General features: G+C 41.3%; 1 pseudogene; it reads left to right on the forward strand.

Annotated features, from left to right (window-relative positions):
* LOC139155463 (protein mono-ADP-ribosyltransferase PARP14-like) overlaps positions 1–13,734 on the forward strand; it is a 75,942-nt pseudogene extending 62,208 nt beyond the window's left edge.
* Positions 13,735–17,738: the final 4,004 nt, after the last annotated feature.

A 17,738-nucleotide genomic window follows, 5' to 3' on the forward strand; every position in this document is an offset into this window, starting at 1 on the left:
CACTTGTTGTGAGCCTCCCAGAGTCTTTGGAGAGGGGCGGCATACAAGTCCAAATAATAAAATAAATAAATAAATAAATAAATAAGCCTACCTGCATATACCCATTTACAAATAGCATCGCAAATACTTTAGGTTTTGCCATGCAGGCATGCATTACCAATATAGAGCTCTCCCATTTGGTCTCTTCAGCTCCCAGGGTTTTGACAAAGATTCTAGAGGCGGCTGCTTCTCATCTTCATTCTATCCCCATCAAAGTTCAGTGTTATTTCGAAGATATCTTGGTCCACGCGCCTTCTTATGTACAAACTCTCCATCATCTCAGGATAACAATGCATCTCTTGAGAGATCTTGGGTTTTCCATTAATGAAGAAAAGAACCAATTAGATCCCTGTACCAGCATTCTCCACTTAGGAACCATAGTTAATTCTCTGGAGTGTAGCATTAGTCTCTCCCAGGAGAGGCTGGATAGCCTGAGAGACCTGGCAGCTCAGGTACAGCGAGTTAGCTCCCCCGCTGTTTCCTCCTTGTCTTCCCTTCTGGGGAAATGGTCTCATGCTTTTGTATCGTTCCCTGGGCCTGGCTACACTCCAGGGAATTATAGTGGTTCCTTCTTCCTTCATAAAGGCAGGACTAGGCAGCTCAAATCCAAAAGTTTTCCTTCCTCCTCAGATCAGGCGTTCCCTTCGGTGGTCCCATACATTGATCTTGACAGACAATGTAACAGCAAAGGCCCATGTGAATTGCCGGGGGTAGCAGAGACTAGGCCTATGGGCAGAAAACCTCCTGGCGCTAACTGCAGATTTCATCTCTGGAGCAGCGAACACTCAAACAAAACAACTCAGCCGAACAACAATTAGGCACAGTGGCATCTGGATCCAACCATCTTCCAGGCCATATCCCATCCCTTTGGTCGGCCTGCAGTGGATCTCTTCGTGACCCGTGAAAACACCCAACTAACCAGGTTTTTTCTCCAGGTTCAAAACACCATCAGTGGAAGCAGTGAATGCCCTCAGAAGCCCCTGACCTCGGGGTTGCTGTATGCCTTCTCTCCATTACCCATCATTTCTCAGGTGTTACAGAAAATGTTGGAGGAATGGGCCCAACTCATCCTTGTTGCTCCATTCTGGCCCAGAATGGTTTGCAGAGCTCAGGGCCTTCTCGGTTCTGAACCCTGGAGACTCCCAGTGATTCCCACTTTGCTGTTTCAGGGGACTCTGCTACACCCAGACCCGCAATGGTGTCAGCCGCTTGGTGATTGAGCAGAGAACCATGACATAACAGGACTTTGATGACGGTGTAATCTTGACCATCTAAGCTTCAAGATGTCCTTCCATGAAGAGAATATATTCAGCCATGTGGAAGGCCTTTTGTTCATGGTGTTTCCAACAAAGACTCTCTCCATCTGTCATTCCTCTAGCCAAGGTGTTGAAATTCCTACAACCAGGGTCTTTCCAAGGCCCTGTCTCCCAACACCTTGCGGAGACAGATAGTGTCCTTGGCCACTGTGCTATCTTGTGGTTTTGCAGATTCCCTCTCGCATCTGCTTCTTGTGGGGCACCGCCAACCTTAGCCCACCAGTCATTCACCGGTATCCCACCTGGGATTTCACCGAGGTTCTTCTTTGAACCTCTCAGGGAAGTCTTGCTTTGACACCTATCTATAAAAGTGGCGTTTCTCATTGCCATCACCTTGGCGCAAAGGATTTCGGAGCTAGCAGCCTTATCAGTATGCAATGACCTCTGCATTTTTCATGATGATTAGGTGATGCTTCATCTTGACCCTTCCTTCATTCCCAAGGTTAACTCCACCTTCCATCGGGCACAAGAGCTGATTCTTCCTTCTTTTTGTGCCCGCCCCTCCCACCCCTCTGAACATCTATAGCATACCCTTGACATCTATAGTAAAGCCCTTAAAATCTATATACATAGAACCCGAGCTTTCCAGCAAACAGAAGCTCTATTAGTGAACTTTCACCCTAGATCCATGGGACTCAAGGCCTCAGCTGTGGTGATTGGAAGATGGATTAGAAGTGCCATTGCCATGGCCTACGAAATAGGTGGTCTCCCACACCCAGCTAGTATTACAGCTCATTTGATGTGCAGTGCCGCCACCTCGGCAGCCTGGGCTACTCAATGTCTTTTAGAAGAGCTTTGCTGGGCCGCCACTTGGTCCTCTCCATCCCAGTTTATTAAGCATTATAAAATTGATAAGTATACTTCAGCCTCCGCCGCCTTTGGGCACAGAGTGCTCCAGAGAGTTATTGTTCAGAATTAGTCTAGGTTACACAGTTTAGGAGTTGGGGTCTTCCCTCCCTTGGGACTTAGGGCTTTGGTAGGTCTCACCCTGACTGCTGGCTCCTCCCACTCTGGAGAAGAAGTACTTGCCATGAGACACTGCCTCCAAGAGGGAGGAGCCAGCAGTCAGTCCTGCCCTAGGGGTTTATTACTTTCTTCTTTAATTGAAGGGTTCCTGTAAATTCCTCCCTTAGAGTTTTTTTCTGCTCTGGTTAGCCGCCTTTATTGCCTTATGTGAACATCTAACTCTGCAGTTCATATATGGAATTTTTTTTTCTCTTCGCCACACTGGGTAAAGCTTCGGATTCACCACAAACTGGAATGGCCAGGCTGGAGTGGCCAGCGTGGCCATTGGAATGGCCAAGCTAGCTATTGGAAGCTTTGTGACTCGGTCTCTATTGGCTAACATGCAAGGACAACCCATCATGACTGCTGGCTCCTTGCTCTTAGCAGCAACGTCTCACGGTAAGCACTTACCAACGCCTCTTTTCCCCCATTGAGTGTGCACTTACAGAATTTCACTTTTGTTTGTAGGGCTTTTCACTGGTAGGAAGTCACCTGATAAAAATAAAAGTTTTCTAGCATTGGAGAAGAAGATCGAGACATCATCATTTGAGTTATGTGGTGAAAACCGAAAAAAGGTAGAAGAGGCTGAAGCCTGGCTAAGGAAATTGGTTTTCAAGGAACAGACAGAAAATCGCATTGTTGATGAGTTGATAGGCATGTTTGCGGATGCTGAAATCAAGAGACTGAATGATCTCCAGAAAAGATTGAATATTGTCATTCATCTGGACAAGATGGAGTCTCCTCCTTTTATTTTGGTATCTGGTATCCCGAGGGATGTCCTCACTGCTTTTACAGAAATTCAGAATCTCTTAAAAACACTTAAAGGTGAGCAGGAAAAAAAATCCAAGGCAGAGCTTGCTAAAGTTTTAGTTGCGTGGCAGTATTGTGCAAACAAAAATGTCTTTGTAGCTTTTGATGTATTAAGTAACCTTGATTTAGTAGATGCTAAAATCAGCAAAAAGAAACAAATTCAGGTCCAAATTCAGGGACAGAACTACGTGCGTACTGTAGATTGCCAAGGAAACAGTATGAAAATTAAAGGATGAAGGTAATGAACATCTTAAATTGAGATTTTAAATGGCTGGATTACTGTTTTCAAAAATGTCTTACGTAGGATTTAAAAAGTGTAAATGGGGTGAGGGGCAAGGGTACAAGACAAGTGAACATGAGTATATCACAAGGAACTTAAAAAAAATAATTAAGTGAACAGATCATTTATATGATTGGCATCAAAACATGACTCTCAATTCAATACTGGATGTGCAAGGCTTGTTCATGTGTAGAGCAAGTGTTCCATCTATTCATTTCCCAGCTAGAATATTAGGCCTGTTTCTACTTTTTAGTAGAAATTGCCCAAAAGTGGAAGAATAATTAATAAGTTGACGCAATGGTGGTGACTTCTATTATGTCTAGAAACATCTTTCCTGGCTCATATCGGGCTTCCTCCACCATCTGAATTTAGGATTTTTAAACTTTTTCTTCAACAAGAATAAGAATAAATAGGAAGGTGATTTGTCTTCCAGACTCTAGAATTGTCTTTATTTCTGAAAAAGCATTTTATTGTAAGCACTTTAGGTATATTTGTAGTATTTGAAAATGGGGACAAGAAGCAGTAGCTGAGAGCAGATGGCTGTTGAGTATATCTTTTGAAATTGAACATGTCTACTAAAATAGCCAATTTCTCAAAAAAATCTATAAAGTTTGCAGAAACATAAATTATCTTAATTGATCAGTATTTTAAGGACCAAAAACAATTTCTTACCCTAAAAGCATTCTAAAAACATTTGCAATTTGTAAACTGCTCTGCTGAGCAGAACAGAAACGTCCACGTTTACCAGTAAGTAGAAAGAAAGGGAAGATGGTCAGTTATTGGTGGAAAAGAGTCAAAGGTAATGTGGTTTATTGCGTGAACAAAATGAAAAGATGGAAATAGTTGTTTGGAAATAACACTTAAGATCAACGGTGGGCTACTAGCCAGAACGCTAAATTGCGCTCACTGCCGTGGCTCGTGCTTATGGGGCCAGCGCGATTTTGCTTCTGCACCTGTGGAGATAGCAAAATCATGCACAGAGCCACAGGTGCACCTATGTTTCGCAGAAGCAAAAAAACTTTGTGGCTCCATGCGTGGTTTTGCTACTTCCACAGGTGCAGAAGCAAAATTGTGCTGGCCCCGCAAGCACTTATGAGCCGCCGTGGCGAGCACAATTTAGCATTCCAGCTAATAGCCTACCTCTGCTTAAGACTCCTGCTATTTAGTTTGTGAGTGCTGACGGGACAGTTGTAATGATGAAAGAAAGTTATTCTGTTCAGAAATGCCAAACTGTGGTCAGATTTTAACAATAAATGTAATGCTTAAAGAAGAGGATTATGCACGGTTCTGTTTTCCGCAGGTTAAGTCACAACTTTTGTTTATTTTGCAGGCAAAGTATTAGAACGCCTTCCTGAACAGTGGGAAGATATGAAAGGAAGCCATGCTAAATTAGTTCCACTACAGCCTACAGCAGAAGAATATAAGAACGTTGAAAAAATATTTCGGATTGGATGCCCTACATTCAGAATTGAAAAGGTGATGATTGATCTGAGTTTAAGGAAGTAAATAAACCCAACATACTTTCCTTCTCCTTTTTTGCCAACAACATTGTGAGGGTTAGATTTGGCTGAGAGAGAGTGACTGACCAAAATCAGCCAACGAAAAACACTTTTGTGTTCTACATCTTTATATCCTTTTTTTGCCTCTTCTTAAGAACCATTTTCTACTTAAGAACCCGAGCCCAGAAAAAATTCACAGGAAATTTGAGAGGGGCACGAAGACCCAGCCAATTTCCTCCCACTTCCCCGTTAATCCTAGCCATCTCGGGCTTTTCTGGGCTAGCAGAGAAGCCTTTAGGTGGTGCTTAAGGAGGCTTTGACCGTCCAGAGAAAACAAAGCATTTTCCTTTCTCTGGGTGCTTGGAGAGGGAATAAACCTCTGCCAGCGCCCAGATAAAATAATTTCCTTTCTCTGGGCGCTTGGAGAGGGAATAAACCACTTCGCTGTGGTGACTCCCTTGCACTCGGCACGAGGTTGCCTCTCGGAGCGTCTGGGCATGAAAAGGCAAAAGGGGGCACTTTGCCCCGGCCGGATCAACTCAATTTAATCCAAACTCAGGTGTCACCACAGTGAAGGAAAGGCACCGGCTACAAAATGAGTGAGCGAGAGGAGAGGGGAGCACTTCAGCATGGGAAGGAAGAGGAAGCAGGTAGCAGCAGCAGCCGTCTTTCAGTCAAGGAAGCAGGAGGTTCCCCCCTCTTGCCCGCCTGGGTTTCTCTCTCTGGCACAGTGTATGGGAGGCGCGTGCTCCTCGCCACTTCAGAGTCCCTCTATTTTTTAAGCCTTAAAGTTTTGGATTTTTTTTATTCCCTTCACCTCACCTTCTTCCTTTGGCAGCGACTGTCTCCCTCCTCTTCTTCCTCCTCCTCCCCCCCCCCCAAATTCTGCACTTTTATTTCTTTCCTAATGGGTTTGCACACATTATTTGCTTTTACATTGATTTCTATTGGAAAAATTGTTTCTACTTAAGAACTTTTCTACTTAAGAACCTGGTCACGGAACGAATTCTTACATAGAGGTATCTACTTTCATGTGAAAAGGATTAAGCGGAATAATAGGTAATATCCTGAAAGTGAAAATTTTTAGATACACTCTGTATTTATATCACTGGAGTGTAAAAAAGAGGAAGAAGAAAAGAGCTAGAATAACTAAGAAATATGTCACTGAGTTAAAGTCAATGTCCATACTCCTTGACAATTTTACAATCTTAAAATTAGATTCAATCTTAAAAGCCTTTAATCTAGAGGTCAGGTAGTAACAATAACAGTTAGATTTAATATGGTGCGTTATAGCATTCTCTCTCTGAGCATATTGCCCTCCAAAATCTGAATCCTCATTTTACCAACCTTGGAAGGCTAGGTCAAGCTGCATTATTGCACTTCAACCACTGCACCATCAGGCCTCCTTAAGTTTGGAGTCTGCATTGCAGCCTCCCTGGTTCTTGGTCTGCTACATCTACCTATGAACTGGGTCATAATGCTTAACAGCCCTTGCTGACACATTCTTTCTCCACCATCTGGTGTCTTCTGATCATAAAGTACATCAATATTGACCATTGATACTGGTGCTGCTGTCTTAGTAATTCCATCTTCTATACTTCCAAATGGTGGGTGCAATAAATGTTTTTTCAGTGCAGTTGAACAATAAAAATTAATATGAACCCACACTTCTTGAATAAAGGCAATGCAAGGGACAACAGGACCTTTTTGGCAAGTATGTTAGTATGTCTCAGTGCAGCTCTGTGCAAAACCTTTGACATACACTCAGCAGAGTTATTGCAGTGGTGTAGATATGTGGGCTAGCCAGTTAAAGATTCAGACTTAGTATTAACAATATTATTATTTACAAATATACAAAAATATTAAAAGTAGATTACAAACAGCACACGGCTAGAATAATACAGACTCACAATCAAAGATATCTAAAAATAACTCCCCCCACAGGAAACGGTACTGGCGCCCTCTTATGGCCAAACCAGTCAAAGCTCTTAAAGACACAGTCTTTACATTCATAGACTAACATTGTTAGTTTACTATACGGCAACCCCAAAGTAGGTAAGTACCATGTACTAACAAAGTAGTAACACATAAGAGACTCTCCTTGCCAATTCTCCCTTGCAATCTTTTTTTCTCAGATTGCTTATTTCTAATCTCAGCATAGATGAAACTGCCAAGGAAGAATGTTAAAACTCACTGCAGATGAATATCGATATTGTACGGCAGGGAATGATACTTAGAAATGAATAATGTTTTATATTTGCAATCTTTGTAGATTGAAAGGGTACAGAATGCTTACCTCTGGCAAGCCTATCAAGTCAAGAAAAAGCAAATAGATACACAAAATGGCCATGAAAACAATGAGAGGATCCTTTTCCATGGGACTCCGCATTCCACACTTGTGCCAATTAACCAGACTGGCTTTAACCGCAGTTATGCTGGAAAAAATGGTAAGATCCTTCCAAGCAGATGCAAGGCAGTGTTTTTCAACCAGTGTGCCGCGGCACACTAGTATGTCATGGCACACTAGTATGCTGTGAGACATGGTCAGCTGTGCTGTGGGGAAATTAAACATGGGTCCCCAAACTATGGCCTGCGTGCCAGATACATCCCGTGAAGGGCATTTATCTGGCCCGCCGCCAGCCGCCTCTATCTGAACATAAACATTCCCCTCACAATCCCTCCAGCTATCAGCGACAGGAAGAGTGGAGGCACCGGGAACACTTACTAACCAATCACCTTCTAGGATTCATCCTGACCACTAGAAATGAACCAATAGCAGGCCACCTCTCATTCACACCCAGGAAGGTCCACGCTCAGGCTGCCGCACACTTCTGTGTCCGCGGCGAGTAGTTGAAGCTGCTACTCCTCCCCATGGTCCCGATTTCTAATCCTGGTCAGGACTAGAGGTAAATGTTGCCACCACTAGATGAAACTGCAGTGTTAGCTGGTTATGTCTATCCTGATGGTGTATAATATGTACTGTGTTACAGTGTCATTTTGGTTGGTGGTGTGCCCCAGGATTTTCTAAATGTAAAAAATGTGCCACGGCTCAAAAAAGGTTGAAAATCACTGATGTAAGGGAATATTAGATATAGCACTATGTTTCAAAAGTGCATTTTTTTAAAAAAGCAGCCTAGCAGCCTCCCCTCCTTTCTCCTTTCTCTTCCCTTCCCCTTCCCTACCAGTGACAACTTGCAAGGTTTAGTGAAGAATCTGGCTTGCTTGTCTTTTTTGCAAATTCCTATAGGGAAAAAAATCCTTTACTGAAAGGAATACACTGTCAAAAATAATTAAAATCCTAAGGGAAAAATAATTAAATCCCTTAGGATTTAATTATTTTTGACAGTGTCACATCCCTCTTTAAAATGCAACTAAAATTTATAAAATAAAATTTAGAATCAAAATGGCTACATTGCAATGGCATCCTTCAGTCTCGAAAGAACATTGGTATCATGCTCTGAATTCCCCTTCATGCTCTGGGGAATCGAAGTGGCTAATAAAAGTGGCTGATAAAAATAGATACTTCATGAAAGTATTAAAACTGCCATAAGAGAAAAAAGCTACAAAGATCTGCAAACATTAAACACACTGGGTTGGTTTGAGTGACTCCTTTCTGTGAGCTGTGCAAACTCAACACACAGAGAAGGACTTGCACAATCTGCTGCATTTTCACACCGGCCAATCTGATGGCAGAAAAAGACCTCATGATCCATCTAGTCTGCCCTTATACTATTTCCTGTATTTTATCTTAGGATGGATATATGTTTATCCCAGGCATGTTTAAATTCAGTTACTGTGGATTTACCAACCACGTCTGCTGGAAGTTTGTTCCAAGGATCTACTGCTCTTTCAGTAAAATAATATTTTCTCATGTTGCTTTTGATCTTTCCCCCAACTAACTTCAGATTGTGTCCCCTTGTTCTTGTGTTCACTTTCCTATTAAAAACACTTCCCTCCTGAACCTTATTTAACCCTTTAACATATTTAAATGTTTTGATCATGTCCCCCCTTTTCCTTCTGTCCTCCAGACTATATAGATTGAGTTCATTAAGTCTTTCCTGATAAGTTTTATGCTTCAGACCTTACACCATTCTTGTGGACTACAAGAATGCTCACCCATTTTGAGACTGTCAGAAATCACTACCCCTAAATCCTCCTCTTCTGAGGTTTTTGCTAACACAGAACTGGCAATACAATATTCAGATTGAGGATTCCTTTTCCCCAAGTGCATTATGTTACATTTGGAAACATTAAACTGCAGTTTCCATTGCTTTGACCGGTTATCTAGTAAAGCTAAATAATTTACCATATTACAGACGCCTCCAGGAATATGAATCCTATTGCACACTTTAGAGTCATCGGCAAATAGGCAAACCTTCCCTACCAAACCTTCCCCTATGTCACTCACAAACATATTAAAAAGAATAGGACCCAGAATAGACCCTTGTGGCACACCGCTTGTAACCTGTCTCTGCTCAGAATACTCGCCATTAACAATAACTCTCTGATGTCTATGCTTCAGCCAGCTTGAAATCCACTGAACTATCCAGGGATTAAGTCCAATCTTCACTAATTTATCTATCAGCTCTTTATGTAGAACCGTAGAAGCCCTTCTCCAATCCTCAGGAACATCTCCTATTAACAGGGATTGGTTAAACAAATCAGGGGGGTAGCAGTGACAAATCTGAGTTCTTTAAGAACTCTGGGGTGGATGCCATCTGGACCCATTGCCTTATTTATCGTTAATCGTTCAAGTTCTTCTAAGACATCGGCCTCTAAGATCACTAGAGCTGAATCCCTACAGCTGGAAGCCATGCTATATCCATCTATAGTATTATATTGTAAGGTGTCTTTTTAGAAAACTGAACAGAAGTAGCTATTGAAATGGTCAGCGATCTCCTTATTCCCATAAATGCATGTATTATTCCTGGTACTAAGCTTTGTGATGCTGCAGTTCTTCTTCTTCCTATCACTAATATATCTGAAGAAGGTTTTATCCCCCTTCTTTACAGATTTGGCAATTTCTTCCTCTTTTGAGGCTTTAGCAGCATATATTATCTGTTTCGCCTCCTTCTGTCTCATTTTATATACCTCTCTATCAGCTATACTTCCAGACTCTATACCTCCTATAGGCAGCATTTTTTTCATTGACTATAGCTCTTACATCATTGCTAAACTATAGCAGTTTCTTCTTCCTTTTACCTTTAATTATTTGCCTTATATACAGTCCAGTGGCTTTTAAGATGGCCTTTTTTAATACAGTCCACTGGGTGCTCGCTCCTGCTAGTTTATCCCTCCCCTTTAATTCATTATTTAAATATTCTCCCATTGCATTAAAATCTGTTTTTTTTTAAATCCAATACTTTGGTTGCAGTATAGGATTACTCACAGTTTTTACATCAAACTACAAACATAGATGGTCACTGCAACCTAAATTTTCTCCCACCTTAACCTCTGAAACCCAATTCCCATTCGTAAAAACTAAATCTAGAATATTCTCCCCTCCAGTCGGTGTCCAGCTGTGCCAGAGCTGCTCCTATAATGTCCTCTACTATATTCTTACTTTTGCGTGTAAGGGCACTGGGGATATTCCACTCAACATCAGGCATGTTAAAATCACCCATAACCACAATATTTCCCTTTACTGCCATTTGGGTAATTTCATCCACCATCTTGTTGTCATATTCCTCAGATTGCCCTGGAGGCCTATAGATCACCCCAATTCTAATGACAGAACCTTCTTTATTTTGCATGCAAACTCAGAGAGTCTCCAGATCTTTACATGTATTTTGAATTAGTGTTGTTTTTAGACTTTCCTTAACATAAATGGCTACTCCGCCTCCCCTTCTCTCTATTCTATCCTTCCTATACAATGTATATCCTGGTATGGATATTTCCCATTCATTAGAATCCTTAAACCATGTCTCAGTTATGGCAACCAGATCCAAATTAACTCTAGATATTATGGCCATTAACTCACAGAGTTTGTTGCTCAAGCTTCGAGCATTTGTGCACATTATCCGAAGAACAGTATTTTCATTATTAGTTTGCCCCTTATCATCAACAACTACATCTATTTTATTTACAGCTCCCTTTTCATAAGCTTCCAGAAACTGATTTATCCTCATTGGTCGGGGAGAGAAATCATCCACATCAGTTACATCTCTGTCCCCTTTACCTTGTTTAAATGCCTGTCCAAAAAAAGTTCTGAACTCCTCATCGAGCACCTGGGTACTGCAAACCATCCCTCTTAAACAACTCCCTATTAGACCACCTACTGACATCATGACTTACATAGCCAAAACCTTCAGCTTTACACCACTGCCTTAACCACACATTAAACTCTTTGATACAAGTTGTTTTATCCTCCTGGCCACAAACTGGTAACACCTCTGATAAAGTCACTGAATCAGTTATTCTGCCCAGCTCCATGCTTAGACATTGGAAATCTCTTTTTACTACATTAACATTTCTCTGGGACAAATCATTTGTGGCAAGATGCACTACCACATCAATGTTATTACCTTTACTTGCAGCCTTAACAATATTTGTAATCCACCTCCTGTCCCTGCTGGCAGTGGCCCCTGGGAGGCACCTCATCAGCTTCTCCACATCCTTACTCTGTCCTAAATCAACACCTCTAACAGTCGAGTCACCCACAAGAAAATGTCTCCACTTTTTATTTCTACTAACTGCACTTGATGGTTTGGTGACACTATGCACCTCACTTACAACAACTTCCCTTTGGAACATCCCCTCATTCTCCGCCTGAGGGGCCTCGCTAATATCTACAACATCCTTACCATTTAAATCTGCAAAAACATTATAGGAATTGCTCCACTGCACATAATCTTCCTGAACCAACAGTTGTCCACATAGCCCTCCTCCTCGGGGGCGCTATGGAAGTGGAGGCTGCACACATGGCTGCATTACAGCATGTGACTGGGACAATCTTTCCATTTCTGACTGCAAGCTACAAACTAAGGACTGCAATCTAGAGATCTCGCCATATAAACTAGATGTCTTTATGAAAAGAGGGCAAGCACGCCAAGTTCCACAAGGTACTATGGAACACAACAGCCAAACAAGTGTTACACTGCACCAAGCCAGACATCTTAACAATTTATTGAAATACAAGTACTTAGCAAGAAAATCAACAACCCCTATCGCTACTAAACTTTGCTGATTTTGGTTTATAGTTATATGGGCCACTACCTTTCTCTCCTCCTTCTCTGTGATCTGAAAGTGCGATTTAAAATGGTTTCCCCCTCCTTATCATCCTTCCCAGTCTAGTCCCACCCCAGCCTAATCTGTGAGTGGTCTGTGCCTGAACTCAAACTGCCAATAAAATTGTCACTTTCTTGCCTTTCTCCTTCTTACCAGCCAGTAATATCTGCCCAAGCTCTTTGAATTCAAAAAATAGAAAATATCTTAAAGAGCACTACCTTTCTCTCCTCCTTCTCTGTGATCTGAAAGTGCTGAAAGAAGACTTTATACGTGGATTTCTTTTCCCTCAAGGGATCTTGGGTCCATCAGGTTGATAGCTCAGGGGAAAAAATAGTTTGACTTTTCTATTCTCTTGAGTCAGTAGGATTGTGGCTGCTGAATGATCAGCATCTCATTTTGCTTAGTGGATGGATTGTGGGAACAAAAGGTGCCAACATCTTTTTTCAGTTGAGTTGAGTTGAGAATGGAAAAAAACTTGGCTGTAATGTTTTTATTTTTCATGAAAGTGGTAGCGGGAACAACTCAAATTTTATAACTTGCTTCTGACAGTGTTTTGTTCGCTCTTCCTAAAATGAGGTTTCAGATTCCTTTCCACCAATGTGGTGTGACAGAATAAGCAACACAAGCAGTGGCTTTTTAAGAAATAGAACTGGCTAGATAACCTTATAATTCATCACTTAAAGCTGAAGTACCAATATTGGTGGTTTCCACTGGGGCTTTTTTTCTTGAATATATTTTAATGTTTAAACCCTTTTTTTCTTGGTTTTCAGCTGCAGCGATTGGTAACGGGACCTACTTTGCTGTCAACTCAAGCTATTCTGCACATGACACATATGCCACTCCAGACCAAAGTGGCAGAAAATATATGTATGTTGCCCGTGTTCTGACTGGAGATTATTGCCTTGGCCGATCAGGACAGATTACACCACAATCCAAAAATAATGGTGGATTTGATTTATATGACAGTGTAACTGACAACATGAATCAACCATCGATGTTTGTTATCTTTCATGATGCTCAGGCTTATCCAGAATATCTAATTACTTTTAGAAAATAAGATTGCAGGCAAAAGATTATTTATTTTCTTTCCTCTCACATTAAAACAAGTAATTTGTATTAGCCTTTTTAAAATACTTGTTGCTTGAATCACAATTCAGTATTTAGGTCTTCTCTAGAGCGGTGAAGAATAAAATAAGAATAAAATCCAGTGGAGATCAGAAAATGATGTTCAAGAGAGAGCGGGAACCTGAAGACTTTCTAGATTGAGAATTTATTTGAAGGAAATGGTAGAAACTAAGAATTCCAATCTTGGAAATACACTGCTCAAAAAAATAAAGGGAACACTTAAAAAGCAGAATATAATTTCAAGTAAATCAAACTTCTTTGAATCCAAACTGTCCATTTAGAAAGCAACACTGATTGACAGTCAATTTCACATGCTGTTGTGCAAATGTAATAGTTAGGCAAATGAAATATTCAATGAGAATATTTCATTCATTCAGATCTAGCATGTGTTATTTGAGTGTTTCCTTTATTTTTTTGAGCAGTATACAATGAAGATATATAGATAATCTTCAACTTAAGGAATAGTTTGAAATCTACTTAACTAACACTGATCAGATTTTCAAACTGTCCCTTTCAGTTTCAATGAAAGTCATTTTGCAAACCAAATAAAACAATGGGTGTTTTTTCTAAGGGAGACACTGATGCTTGAAACTGCCAAATCAGTATTTTCTCTTAATTTTTTTTTCTGGTGGCTCTACCCATTCTTCTGAACTTTGCTTCATGTCACTTTCCCTGTCCTCCACTAATTTATTTGCATTTGCTAGGAGCATCATCACCTATTTCTGCATGCTCAAAAACTGCGTTTCCCTCTGGTTATAAAAGCAAGTTATGAATATGATTTTTTAAAAATTATTTCTGGAAAAATGGTTAGCAACACCCACCAATCAAATATGGCTATTATTACTTGACAAGGTAGTAAGAAACCAACACTCAATTTTAAAGCTGAGAAAACGTGTACTAGTTTCCATCTTGTCCTTAAATCTTAATTACTCATGGTATGCAGAAGAGAACAGCATGTAATATTACTACTATCAAAATGGTGTCAAAATAGAAGTTGTGTTTTATGACATTGTATCACCCTGAAAAATACTGGAGTCACCCTACAGCCATAAATTGGTTATCAATTGTAGAAAACTGGTGGCCTTTTTGAAAAGACTAGGAGTTCACAAAATAACCATAGAACAGCCATAGTTGTTTTCAGACATTGCCAAAAAAACCACATCTACCTGATGAACTTCACAAGTCAGAAAGTATTAGCCAAAAAGAGCCAGAGAAGTCAGTTTCCCAACTCCAAAGGAGCTGCCAGCTCTGGTTGATTTTCCTCAATATAACAAAGTGATGTCTGCTATCTCATCCTGCCAGATGATGCCACATCTTTATTAACTAGGATTATCTTGTCCTACGTACTGAAGTGTCTGCATTTATAATCTTTCTAAGAATTACCTCTTGTCATTTAGTCTAATAAACCTTTTCTGGAAAAAGGTGTGTTTGATCTTCATGGTTATTCTTGGGCTACATGTGACAGCTTCAGGGGAGCTTTAGGGGGTTAAACCAGAGTTTAGTTTGGATTCAGATTTTTCCGTTCCTTAATTGGCCATGCTGATACGAACTGGAATTCATTGGATTAGTGAGTTTGGGGAAGCTTGCAGAAAACTTGAATGTGTTTCATCTTACACTTGTGCTAATGGTTCTTTTGCATGCAATGTAAACTATGCCTAATCTAATCTGATAATCGGCACAGCAGAAATGATTTTCCTGAAATCATGTAGTTTGAGTAGAAAAAAACATCAATTTGCCATGGAAATTAGAAATTACCCTCATTGCCTTGTCAAATTCAGATAGTCCTTGTTATGACAACTTGGCCCAGAATTTCTATTGAGCAAGGTGGTAGTTAGGTAAGAAATCATGCTTGATTTTTGCCACCTATTTTGCCATTAAGTGGCTCATGATTGTTAAATGAATCTGGTTTCTCCAATGGCTTTTATTAAGAGCTGGCTGGGAAGATTACAAACAGCACTCACGTGACCCTGTTACACTTTGCCAAGGACCTGAATTTTGATCATTTGAGCATGGGGGAGACTACAATGGTTGTACAGTGGTACAAAACTCTACCTAAGAACACCTCTACTTAAGAACTTTTCTAGATCAGAACCAGGTGTTCAAGATTTTTTGGCCTCTTCTCAAGAATCATTTTCCACTTGCAAACCCAAGCCCCCAAAACTGTAACCAGAAAAGGCAGGGAGAAGCCTCCGTGGGGCCCCTCTATGAATCTCCTGGGAGGAGACAGGACCGGAAAAGGCAGGGAGAAACCTCTGTGGGGCCTCTCTAGGAATCTCCTAGGAGGAAACAGGTCCTCCACCCTCCCTGTGGTTTCTCCAATTGCACACATTACAGTAGTACCTGGTGATACAAATCCTTCGTCACACGAACTTTTCGAGATACGAACCCGGGGTTTGGAATTTTTTTGCCTCTTCTTACGAACTTTTTTCGCCTTATGAACCTGCCACCGTGAACACCGAACCCAGAGGTTCGGCAAAAGTTCGGGTTCAGGAGGCTGCTGAGACTCGCCGCCGCCTGTCTGTCACCTTCCGAAACAGCCGGGGGGCTTCTCGGCGTTCTGAACACCGAACTGGAAGTTCGGCAAAAGTTCGGGTTTGGCGTTTGGGTTCTGGAGAACGCCAAGAAGTGCCGCCGCCCAGCTGTCACCTTCGCAGAAGAGCTGTGGAGCTGTCTGCCGGTCGTGAGGCTCAAACGGAAGTGGGGAATCCCAATAGTGAATTCCAGGGGCGGAGCTTTGACATCACAGAGATGCCCTTCCTAGCCGGCCGAAACGTGGCCGACAGCTCCACGGCTCTTCTGCGAAGGTGACAGCCAGGCGGCGGCGCTTCTTGGCATTCTCCCAAACCCGAACGCCGAACCCTTGCTCAACTTCCGGGTTTGACGTTCAGTAGAATGCCGAGAAGCCCCCCGGCTGTTTCGGAAGGTGACAGACAGGCGGCGGCGCTTCTCTGTATGTCTTATTTTTCTGGAACACCAAAATAGCAGCTGGAAACCCCCAAGCAAACCTTTTTCCACTTTGATATTAACGGCTTGAAATTGGGTGTAAGGCAGCTCTCACTCTCAAGGTTTCCCAAGAGACATCCCTCAGAACTCTTATCTTGTTCCCATCTTGTTTAAGGCTGGCACAACTTTTCTAAGACTTATAAACTACTTTTTTTTCACTGGCCAAAGCCATAACAATGTCTCTTTGCCTCTCCCTGTTTCTGCGTGGGGCAGCCGAATGGACACGTATTATATCATCAGAACCAACTTGGACACCAGCTTGCTTATTAATCCAATCAGTTACTGCTTCATTTAAATTTAAACCTGAAGCAAAGTCTGATCTGAACCCACGCAGACGTAAATTTCTTCTCCTTTGACGGTCCTCCAAATTAGCAATTCTATAATTCATTTGTTTAATTATTTCTTCGTGATCCTTCGTTTGTTTTTCAACTTTCTGAATTTTTCCAGTAGGTACTTCAGCCTCTTTTTAAACCAATTTTTACATCTGAAGCCAGATTTCCCAGTGCTGACTCCATTGTAATAAATCTCTGCTCAAATCCTGAGATAATTTCTAACGATCTATCCAACTTTTCTTCGATTTTCCCGAGGCTTGAGTCACCACCTTCAGCCATTTAAAAATTTATTATACTCACTGTATCGCTCCTTCGTTATAGCAAAAGAATCCCGGTCTTTGCTTAAAACCATAAATCTTTTGATTCTCTTTGATGTCCTGTGGATTCTCTTTCCCTCTATTTTTCTTCAAGAAAGATTTATAGTATTTTGGGAGAGACATTTCCCCTTACATAATAAATCACCATGGAGCTCGAGGCAGAGTGCCTAGAAAAACCTTTGGCACATGCACAATTGGCGAGGAAAGGTCTCCACAAAAGGCTGGCGGCTCCTCTTCTTAAACAATGTTGGTCTCTGGCCCCTTGGAATCTGGCCACGCAGGTCAGGGCTCCCTGCCTTGCGACACCCTGTCATGAGGGCAGTACTGGTGCAGAGTAGAGGCCCTGACTGGGGTTTTTGTTGCAGGTTTAACCCACAGGGAAGGGACCTGAATCCTTTCATCAGGATAGGAGGGAATTTTCTTCTTAGCCTCCTGCTTCATCTGCAGAAAAAAAGGAGAGAAAAAGACAAGGTAAATTAAACACTTTATTTCTTTATTTTAGAGAGGAAAAAACTCATAGGCATCACACTATGATTGAATTTTTAAAACATTGGGACTCTCCACAGCAGTGCAGTGGAGAATATAATTCTTTATTGGCCAAGTGTGATTGAACACACAAGGAATTTGTCTTCGGTGCAAATGCTTTCAGTGTACATAAAAGAAAAAGATACATTTGTCACAATCCTGAGGTACAATACTTAATGATAATGAGGTATAATACTTAGTCATAAGGGTCAAATAAACAATCAGGAAACAATCAATATTAATAAAAATCTTAAGGATAC

The sequence above is a fragment of the Erythrolamprus reginae genome, chromosome 1 (assembly GCF_031021105.1).
Source record: "Erythrolamprus reginae isolate rEryReg1 chromosome 1, rEryReg1.hap1, whole genome shotgun sequence".
Lineage (NCBI taxonomy): Eukaryota > Metazoa > Chordata > Lepidosauria > Squamata > Dipsadidae > Erythrolamprus > Erythrolamprus reginae.